Source organism: Eretmochelys imbricata, chromosome 13 (assembly GCF_965152235.1).
Source record: "Eretmochelys imbricata isolate rEreImb1 chromosome 13, rEreImb1.hap1, whole genome shotgun sequence".
NCBI lineage: Eukaryota > Metazoa > Chordata > Testudines > Cheloniidae > Eretmochelys > Eretmochelys imbricata.
In genome coordinates, this window is record NC_135584.1 from 11,695,350 (window position 1) to 11,707,042 (window position 11,693).

An 11,693-nucleotide genomic window follows, 5' to 3' on the forward strand; every position below is an offset into this window, starting at 1 on the left:
AAGGCTCCCCCTCCCCCCACATTTAAAGTGTGTTTCAACCTCAAGGAAAAACTCCAGGTTTTTTTCAATCCTATTAATAAAAGTTGTACAACAGAAATTGCACAATACGGAATTAGGTGATGATTCTTAAAATTCACAGCAGAGGGCACTCTGGGATCAGACATAACGATACAATAGGTCACACTCCTATTTAGAAACAGGATTATTAGTAAAGCCTCTGAAACCTGTGTTTTCATAGACTCATAGAATCATAGGACTGGAAGGGACCTCGAGAGGTCATCTAGTCCAGTCCCCAGCACTCATGGCAGGACTAAGTGTTATCTAGAGACCCTCCCTGATAGGCGTTTGTCTAACCTGCTCTTAAAAATCGCCAGTGATGGAGCTTCCAAACCTCCCTGGGCAATTTATTCCAGTATTTTGGGTGCAAAGACATCCCTAATATTACATTTGAAATATCAGGGAAGACTTTGATGTTTAAGGAAGCAGACACACTGTTGGTGTAATATTGTTTGCCGTTCATGTTGGGGAAAAACAACTCTTTTTTCTTTCCTTCATTTATGATTCAGGTATATTTTTATTGTTCCTGTCTATTGTAAAACAGAACATATGCTGAGTTTGGGGGAGACTTTCAAAGGCAGTCAGCTTCTATTGACTTTCTGGACCTCACTGACATATGTGCCTGTGAAAATGCTATGCAATAAGTTCACATAGCTTCCTGTGTTGTTGCTCTCATGAAACAGTAAATGAGGGTTCAGATTTTTAAAAGACTGGGTGCATAATTTGTACATAGAGTTACCTTGATTCTGGTAAACATTCCATATTGCTTACACCGACCAAGCATAGTTCTAACAATCTGAGCACAGATTTCGACAATCCAAGGGCGGTTCAGCGATGTTCTGCTCTTGAAAACAAAAAAATAATTTTAGTAGGAAGTGAGATGGTTTTCTGGAGACCTTTCTCTGTTCACTCTGTTGCTTCAGACTTTATGGTTTAAAAATGCAGTTGTTGTAAAATGGCTGCTGACTGGGAATGTTGTATGATTGACAGTCAATGGCGCTGATACAAAAGATGGTGCTGCCGGCATTTTGTTGAGCAGTTGCATATTCTAAGGAAGAATATACAGCTGGTGTCTCTGGAAGTCCTTTATCCTTCCCTTCTTTTATCGGCATGGACTGTCATTTAATCTACACCCAAGAGCCTAGAAACATGCAGAGGATTTGGATCTGCTCCTGAACCGTTTGTGGTCTGAGGAATGATAGCAGGTGCATTCACCTTTGGTATCAGGAAAGACCAAATGGGGCTGCTGAATCCACAGAATTATCAGCGCCTTTTGCAAGTTTTTTTTAATCTATGGGAAAGAACAAAAATTCTAGCTCTGTGTGGATGAAGGGAACATGTTGCTTGTTTGAAAATTGGGTAGCGAACCATGCCACGATGCTTATCAACACATGAAAAAGAGCATCTCGAGGGGTAGAAATCACTCGAAAGAAAGTGTGTTCTAGTGGCTAGTGAAGGGGCTGGGAGCCTAGGTTTCCTGGTTGCTGTTCTTAGTTCTGCCACTGTTTGATTACACGATGTCAAACACCTGTTCTTGGGTCTGATTTACAAACATCAATGTGATAATGTATAAAAATATACAAATGCATTGTGTGCGCGTGGTACAGCTGTGTACACAAGCTGGTTACCTGTGCAAATGGCAAAGTATATCTCTAACTGGCCATTTATACATGCAAATAACTGATTTGCTAGTGCAGTTATGGTATCAATGTGCAAATTTGACGTGCAAATACACATGTATTTTTGCATGCATTCCTTAACCTCTCTCTCCCTTTCTGTAAAGTGGGGATAGTAATGCTGATTTACCCTGCAGGGCTCTTGCGAAGCCTCATTAAAATCTGAAAAATGCTTTGAGATCCCGGGAGAAATGATGTTCTAGAAGGGAAAAGTGAGATGATTATGAACAAGAGGCTGCACTAAAAAAGCCCAAGCCCTAAAACACAGGGTTAGGACAAATGCAATGTCTGCTTTTGCTTCACAATATTAAGAAATATGAAGCAGCTGGTTTCTGCTGGATGTGAAAGGCAATAAGAATGTAAGTTAATAGTAATGACAAGCACAGCAATAACCCATCACACTTCCTCTGTGTTATCAGCTCTACTTTTCCCTGTGTGGGAAGAGCCTCTCATTCCTGGGCTGCCCTTGGCCATCACATTGAATGTTTTCACTAGAAGCTTGATAAAGCGAAGGTTCAGAGATCTTGAAACATCTGACCCCTGCTATTTAGGAATAAAGTTACCTTGAGCAGTAAGTGCCTTACAAGTCTCCTAATTGTCATCCTCCGTGCCATTTGTTGGTGAAATTTTGCAGTGTGTTCTGACAGTTCCTCCATATGGGATGTCCTAGAGGTTTCTTCTTCATTCCCATCTGCTCCAGAATTACATTTTGATCTTGCTTATATTTGTTGTGTGATCGAATTCCTCTTTTTTGTCCAAATTCCTCCTATATGGATGGTGCAAGTTAGCAAGGTCTTTTGGCACAGTTGTTAAAATCAGTTGCTCTCTGACCTCAAAAAAAGACTCTCTTAGCTAATGGCATTGCTCAGAGGCTCTTTGTCACAGCCGCACTGACAAGGTAAAGTAAGTGGGATTAGGCCTTAAGTAAATAACAATACACTGAAATTCAAAAGCAAACATAGCTGAAGAACACAATGTCACTGTTGGAGCTGGAAGTTGGCTAAGCTGCATGGGTTAACCCTCCTATGGAGTGCTGAGTTTGGTACCATGGAGAGTGAAGCAATGTGGTAGCCTGGCTACAAAAAAGCAGATCTCTCTCTCAGTGTGACGGTGTCGGCTCCCACTTCTTGCGAGCGCCCCCTCTCTGGCTGCAGTCTCAGTTTGGAATGGGGCAGCACCCACCTCTCATGAGCACCACCACCCCGCTTCTGGTCAGATGTGAGCCTGCTTCTTTCTTTGGTCTTTCATTGGGGTGGCACCTACCGCTCGCAAGAGCCGCCCTGGCCAATGGTTCTTTCATTGGGTCTTCAGCGACTCAGCCCTCCAGCTGAGTCACACACACTGTCTCCCCGCCCCTCTTCTGGGGAATACAGTCTCTAGTTCTTGGTCATGCTGCTGGTATAACACCAAGCCTTCCTTCCTGGAGAAACTGCCTTCTTTAACGGCTCAAAAAGGCCCATCCCTGTGCCCTCAGTTGGTATGTTCTTTTTGGCAGCCCTCCTGGGCTCAGTCTTTAACCAGACCAGCAAAGCCCATCATGGTATTCTCGCCTGGTCTGGCTAGGTTCTGGGCTCAGTGTGCCCTCACTGACCCATCCATGGTTCTGCTGCTCTTCCAGCCAGCCAGGCACCCAGTCCTTCCTCTTCGAGCTCCAGGGAGCAACTAACTGCTTAGCCACTGTTGCTTTCTGTCCCCTGATTGGTCACTCCAGCAGCCCCTCTGATTGGCTACTCCCCTGCAGCCACTCTAGGCTGCCTGGAGGACTTCTTCTCTGCTCTTTCTGGGGTGGGGAGGCAGGCGCCACAACCTAGTCCACCCCACCATACTCACTTTCATCATGAATATAGTACATATTTAGATGCAGAGGTCCAAATCCTCCTTTCTGTAGTGGCCTCTTTAAAATTCTCTGGTGGCATAAAAGGTGGTGCATCTGGGCATGGGGAAGCACTCCCAGGATAGGAGGAATCCCAGTGTGGCATAGCAGCTCTACATCAAGTTTCTACTTACGTGCTCTTGCAAAGGAGGCATGGCCAGGGGGAATGGCCAGAGCTCTGGCACCATCTCTGCTCCTGTGTAGCTTGGACAGACTAGAGAAAGTCCAGTTAGGGAAGTAATGAAGTCAATATGACTCATAATTCCATATAATCTAAAACAGTCTCTTCTCTATACAGTCACATGTCTTTCTGTTTGTCTCACCCGCTCCCATCTGTAGTGTTGCCCACTTACCTCTGACATCACAATTGCACCTCTCTGCAGTGACCTGTTCCACAGGAGATTTGTTTCCGGTGGTCACAATCCCCTCTCCCTCCCCGCAATCAGCAGTGAACTCTATGGTGCCTAGGGCAGCAGCAGCTGTGGGGATAGGAAAGGCAGGACAAGGTTCCTTTGGATTTTACAGGTCTAGCCACCTGTTAATTTTTTTTTACTGATACCAGCTAGCAAAGGTACCAAGCTATGATACACTTGGTTGATATCAGTGCATGGACACACTTTTTCAAGGACTGTACCAGAGACAATTAAACATAGCAGTAAGACCCCGATACCGCCACCAAAATCTCTTGAGCTATTCAACTATAATAAGCAGAGAAGAGTGGAAACCAGGCACACATGAGTGGAGGAAGGTAGATCTCCAGAAACAGTTTTATTAAAAGGTGATTGAGGCTAACCACATCACCTCCTTTCCCTTTGGCTGCAGTAGAAATACTGCCTGCCTCAGCCAACCCAACAGCCTCCCATAAGGCTACTTATCATGGTATGTATCGGGCAGATTTACATGCGAGCATCTGTAAATGGAAGTGACAGTAGAAATCAGCTGACTTCCTCCATTCATATGTCAATAACTTAAGCCAAAGGAAGAGAAACATTTGAGGATTAAATAAAATGAAGTAGTGATATTAAAGCAGAGGATCTGTGTGACTAAAGGCTCATAAGACTTTTTCTATGGTCTGCCACATCTACAACCACTCTAGGTTCAGTTATACATTAAGGCTTTTTGACTTACACGTGGAAAGCTTTGTTCACTAATTTGCAAAACCTCTAGTTCCTTATAGCACTTGCATACATGGGTCTTGTTCTCCAAACTCCCAGCCAGTTTGTGACACAAAAAGGCCTTTCTTCATTTCCCCATTGCCTGTGCTTTTCTACTCTTTTTTGGGGGGAACTCAGTAATCATAACTAACAGTTAACTAATCATTCAAATACACCCTTCTTCTCTCCGCAAGCTCCTTTTCACAATAGCCAGCTTTGGATCAGCTCTTAACACAGCCTTGTTGGGAGAGACTCCCGGCATGTGCATGTTGATCTCTCCAGACATAACTGATCATTTCTGACGCCAGGTGCTAAAACTCTTGAAGAATCCAAAGGACTCATTTTAAATTTAATTTAACTCTTAAGCCAAGTCAATGACTTGTAAATTCTCAAAAATGTATTCTGTGGACAAAGAGTAAGTGCTGTAATTTTCGGGAGGAGCTGCTGGATCCTTCATAGGTAAGCAGACAATTGAATTCCTGCTTTAAATATGTAAGTCGGATGAACTCAACTTGATTATGAAATCACAAGTGATGCTTCCTTGTCTTTTGCTTATCTTCCCAAGAATAAATGTGTGTATGTTCTCTCCGTGCAGGCTCTTGGTACGACTATAATGCAACCAATTAATAACAACAATGGTACTGTTTGCATTTGCATCTTGAGGACCAACTCCCACAGCCTTCCTCAGGTGATGCTCCCAGTGATTTCAATAGGAATTTTGCCTGAGTAGGAACTGCAGGATTTGGCCAATATTTATACTGTGTATCCACATTCCCACTTTGGACCAACAAGCTGGTGTCACTAAAAGCATCATCTTGTTGATAGGGATGGCACTAATGTTTAAACCTGGGTGAGATTCTGGCCCCATTGAGGTCAATGGCAAAACTTCCAGTGACTTCAGTGGGGTCAGGGTTTCACCTGAAATGCGGGCTAATGGCTGTGATGGGAAGGATGATTTTGTGGTTAAGATTTATGGTGCAAGAGCTCTGAGTTCAATTCATGGCTGTGCTATAGGTGTTCTCTATGACCATAGACAAGTTACTTAACTTCTCTCTGCTTCAGTTTCCCATCTGTAAAATGGCAATAACATTTCCATCCATCACAGGATAAATTCACCAGTGTTTGTGAGGTGTTTGGATGCAACAGTGATGAGGGCCATATAAATACCTAGATGGAGAAGCTAATGCTAACTAGCCAGATTCGGGTGTTTAGTTGTATGGAGCAAACTATGCTGGTTTCTTCCACGGTTTCCTAGGTCTCGTCACAATATTCCACTATCTTCTGGTTGAGTTGTTTTTATATCCTGGGTCCTTTAAAAGTCATCATCCAGTTTGCATAGTTCCCCTCCTCACTGGGGCACATTTCTCTGCCTTCGTATTTGGTTTCTAAATTTGCTATATTCCCTTGGTGTAGTATGTTCAAAGGGGATCGGAGTTCTGCTGTGAGGATCATGTTGGCCATTAACATTTAGAAGGGATGGCATTTTCAGAAGGAAGCTAAAAATGGTACACCTTCCAGTATGCTTTCAGCATCTCTTTTGTGTTGGTTGATGCCTACCCTAGACTTCAAATGGAGGATTACCCAAGGTTAGTGCTTTGGAGTTCCAGTTCACCATATATCATTCTATTTGCTTTCTGCATTGTATCCCTTACTTTACATTAAACGTAAGGCTCAAATGTTGGCTTTGCTGTGTTGTAAGAAAAAAATTCAGGGAATAAGAAAACGTTGCAAAATGTGGTTGACATTGTTGCCTTGTGTATTTTGGAAGGATTCCTGCATGCACAGAAGCTGAAAAACTAACTGCCGACTTTCACAAAGTAAATCTTAAAATCTGCCATTTCTGGTCTGGATGAAGAAAGGCAGACAGTCCACTTCCAAACCTCTGCAGTGGCATTTGTGATCTATTTTAACTTCTGTGGTTTTCCAGGTAACCAAACTACTATGAAAGTCAAGTAAAAGTCAAGGTGTAAAAACTCCTTGCTTTATATGCTGGGCTATAAATTGGAGGGGTAATCTGTAGTACAGGAGTTGTCTCCTATCCCTGATGAGCGTTTGTATGCATAATTCAAGTGCATGCGTGTGTTTGAATTCCAGCCTATATTGATTGAATTGGTCTCTGATAATAAACAGGATAAATAAACCTGATGTGAGTTAAAGCAGGTACATTGATGTGTTATATGGAAAACATTTAAATTCAACACAGTGACCTTGAGCAGGATGTAATTTCAAAAGTGACTTAAACATGCTGACACACACACACACACAAGGGTTGAGAGAGGAGGCGGTGGAGGAACAGAACAAACATGTTCAAAATTATTTGGCTATATCGGGATTATGGGCTGATAAGTGGCTTATGCAGCTTGTTGTAAAGAAATGTGAGGTAATAAGGCCAGGGACCAAAAGTAATCAGAGACTGCAGCCTGAGAGTGAGCACAGTGCAGAATACAGATTGGAGCACGGCAGAAAGGCACGCATGGTATTGGGGTAGGTTCTGTTTACGATGGATGACCTAACAGACACCGGGGCCTCCTCCCTTCAAGAGACCACTTCCACCACTGTGACTGCAACATGCCTGGGATTCTGTTGCTTCCTCCAAAAGGGCTTCTGCTCAGTATGACTGTTTCATGAACTGGCTTGTAGATCAGATTGTTTTAATACTCCCTCCCTTGTTTTAATTCCCCTTTGTAGACTGGCGCCTTACTCTGTGAGCACTCCAATTAATTTCAAAGGAAGTATATGTGGAATAAAGCCCACTCAGCATGGGTAAGGAGGACAGATATATACATCTATATGTATAAAACCACCCAGGACTCCCTTTAAATTCACGTCTATGCTCTCTACATATTTGACCGTGTCAGAGATTCACCAAGGACTTTGAGTGGGTTCCTGCCAATCCAATTCTAATAGAATTCGACCCAAATTTGACTTACTCATTGGTCAAACTGATACTCGCTGTCTTCTCCAAAGGAAATGTTAACTATCTAACGAGCTGTCTCACATTCGATCACATCTGCTTGTGATTTGATAAACTAGAACCTCATATCACTTGTCTCGTTGGAAAAATGTGAAGCCACATTTTTTCAGCTTGGCTACCTGCTATCAAGCTGGTTAATGTGAACTCAGACTAAAGTACTACTGATGGTCAGAGGCAAAACAAACAATACTCAATGAAGTGTCTCCAGCATTTGGAGGTAGGTTACCAAGGTTATTAAAACACTTGGTGTCTTCTATTTTTCCTTTTAAACTTATTTCTGCATATCTTAATTTTTAAACCAGTCTTCATTTCCCCCCTAAATTCTAAGTTTTTGATCTCACTTGAAATGTAGCCAAAAAGCTTTTGAAGCCTCGTCAAGCAGAGAGATAATTACAAAAAAGGAGAATTTTTGTATCTCTTTCTGAATTTAAAATACATCAACTCATCTAAAGCATCCCTTCATTTTATTAAATAGCACATCAACCTTAAAATCATATTTCTAAATATCAGTTTTACACTTAGATTTTTTGCTTAACATCTTAGAAATTTACAAATCGCTTTTCATGCCAAATATTTGTAACCATCGTAGTTTATCCAGAAAAAGCCCCATATTTGATTATTTCATGTTTCTGAACCATCCTGAAATATCAGTAACATTTAGACTTCTCTTTGGCCAGTGCTTTACCAGTCCTGTGGTTTGGTGCAGCATTAGACTGAAGTCTGGGATTGTCCGTGTAATCTGGGTTCAGATTTGACCTAGGAAGTGTGGCTGCATGGGTTGTGTTTGCAAGGGTGTTTCTAGCATTGGGGAACGGGAGGAAGGCTTCACTCAGAAAAAGGAGAAAATGAAACCAGAGTAAGAAAAATATTCCTTCCTTCTAGTTCATTCAGAGCTCTGTCATTAACCCAATCGTTCTTCTGGGTGAAGGATCCATGGAAGAGCAGTGCTCAGGTGTTCCCGTGTGTGTCATTCACGTGTGCCCATTCCAACCGGGGTAAAAAGCAGCATCAGAACTTCATAGGCTAGCATAGCAGAGGACTTAGGGACATGTTAAGTGCCCTCAGTTATCCACCTCATGGGCAGCTAAGGCTAGTTTTGGACTGTCACTTTACCTAAAACTCTCACCCTTAGCTGCCAGCAGGTGGGAGGCTGCATGCCCGTCTGTAGGGCAATCTGCGTGAGGATGAACCACACCTTAGAGCGTTGCACAGCACTACAAAGTTCAGTTGTATAAAAAACTGAGGGCTACATTCTGCTAAAAGTTACACAGGCGTAAATGTGGAGTAACTCCATTGACACAAAGCTGACTTGAGACTAGAACCAGGCCCAGAGTGTGAGGGGGTGGTGGAACACTCAGAAGATGTCTGAGACACATCTGGAAATGCTTCTATTCTGGGTCTCTTAGGGCTTTTCTACCCTTCTGTTAAGTTGCTGTCTGGTACACGGGTACTTCCTGAAACAACTGGGAGCACACTGTCTTGCAGAATGCACTTTAAGTGAGGGGTTATCCTGCCACACCTGCTACTGATGTCGTATCTCTCTACAGTTGCCCACCAGCCATTCTCTGTCCCTTATGTCCATCTAACTCCTGTGCCTAATAATGAGGGTGACAAAGAATTGTCTCCATGTCCTATTGCTCTGTGTTTTCGCTCGCCATCGATCCTCCGTGTCGAATGGTCCTTACTTGTTGGAATCAGCGACTTTTTCTCTCTGTTGTCAGTTCAGGCTGTTGTCACAGAGTTAGCTAATACCCTCTAGCACTATTATTCCTTATTCACATGCACTCTTAATGTCCTTAGTCATTAAGCTGAGAAATGTTAACCTTGTCATAGCTAGTGACTGGAAGCAGAAAAGTCCATTTAGTTCTCAGGGGGAATGAATTCTAATTTTCTGCCTGTCAGAAACTGACATTTTACATATTTTCCTCCCCCTCCCCTCCCCACCCCAGTTTAGTGCTAAATTTAAATGTGTGTCATAGGGAAGGACCTTTTGCTCATGCTAAACCCCCCAAAGCCTTGGGAGATATCCAAAGTGTGAGGCTCTTGACCAGTAGCTGCTGCTGGAGCTAATTTCATATGCTGAAGGGAAAGGAAGGTGAGAATGAAAAGTTGCAGATGAGAGGTCTCTGCAAAGGCCACATTAGAGTTCCATGTCAGAAAACATTGCTTTTTTTTTTCTTCTCCCCAGCTGAAGTGGATGAAAAACAACTCCTCAGGATTTAAAATATGAAACAAAGAAACAAATTATGTTAATCAAGCAGACTGGTATCTAATATTTGTCATTACGATGTAACACCTCTTATTTAGTGTCACGGACTATTGGAGGCCTTTGACAAGCGCGTTGGTTGAAATGAAACATGTCTAAAGATATCCAGAGTTCACTGTTCTAGGCTCAGGTAATAGCTCATGTCTTGACAAATATATATGATACCATGATGGGGTGTATACACCCCCTACAGGCCCATAAAGAGTTAACAGGAGCCTGAGAGCCCAGTTAGCCCACTTTATGGCACTCAACAGGCCTGTCAGACTCAATTCAGTATTAGACCTAGCAGGGGAGGAGCCGGCTGGTTGCTGTAAGTTCAGAGCAGTCGTGAGGGAGGACCTAGGCCTGAGGAGACACTACCTAAGGCCCAGGAGAGCAGCAGATTGGATCTTGTCCCCTGCGTGGAGAGGCTGAAGAAGGACCCAGACATAGGGAGTAAGAGAGGAATAAGTTGCAGGAGTCAGGGATTAGTATCTATGGTGGGCCGCTAGGGTGGTGCAGAACTTGAGGCAACTGTCCCTGTGGATCTTTGTCCTGACAACAGGACTGAACACAATGGGAAATTGTGAAAGAGACAGAAATCTCAGACCTGCAAGGGAGGTAGTGAATTGGTTAGTGTTTTATTGTTTTGATGTCACTAGGTGAAGAGACAGGAACTGAAGTAAGACCCTCAGCTAGGGAAGAAGACATTTTGATTTGCTATCTGTGTTTTAATAGTGGTGAAGGTCATTACGGTCACAGATGCCCTGGAAGGGGTGGGACTCCAGAGGGACCTAGCCGTTATATGAGATTGATGACGGTGCCACAAGAGCGAGCTCCATGATGGTAAGACCACTACAGACATTTACTGGAAAGAGACACATTCATCCTGCAAAATCTCCAGTTATTTGTTGTGCTGCTTCTGTATTGTGTTGACCGTATCATCTTTAATAAGTATTATAAATTCTAGCATATTATTTTTACAGTAATGCTGAGAAGCCTGACCAAGATCAGGGTCCCATTGTGGTAGGTGCTGTACTTATACCTAGTAAGAGATGCTGCCTCAAAGAGTTTGCAGTCTAAACAGTGGTTTGAGCATTGGCCTGCTAAACCTAGGGTTGTGAGTTCAATCCTTGAGGGGGCCATTTAGGGATCTGGGGCAAAAATTGGGGATTGGCCCTGCTTTGAGCAGGGGGTTGGACTAGATGACCTCCTGAGGTCCCTTCCAACCCTGATATTCTATGATTCTATGAAATAGAGAAGAGGGTAAAGGATGGAACGAAGGCTAATTCTCCCCATTTTACAGATAGGCAACTGAGGTAAAAGGAGTCAGTGACAGGGCTAGGAACTGAACCCAGAACTCCTGATTCCCACTCTGCTGCCTTCACCACAAGATCATCCTTCCTTTCCCTATTACAGCTGAAAGTGGAATTAGGATGAGGTGTCATACAGGCTCTACATGTGTTTAATGAGCTGAATTCTGACCTTATGTTAGTTAGTGCATCCAAAGGCTGGAGATAACCCACTGGATGCAAAACATTGTTAATATTTATTCCATGAACCCTCCACCTCCCAGGCTTGATGTGAGATTCATCCCTTCCCCTTGGTGTTTTCACCAGCCAGGGGTTGGCTGTAGACTGGAGTGGAGATGACAGTCCATTGTTCCATTCGTTGGCTGGCTGAGGAGGCAGTGGTCGAGTGTTTTGGCCCAGGT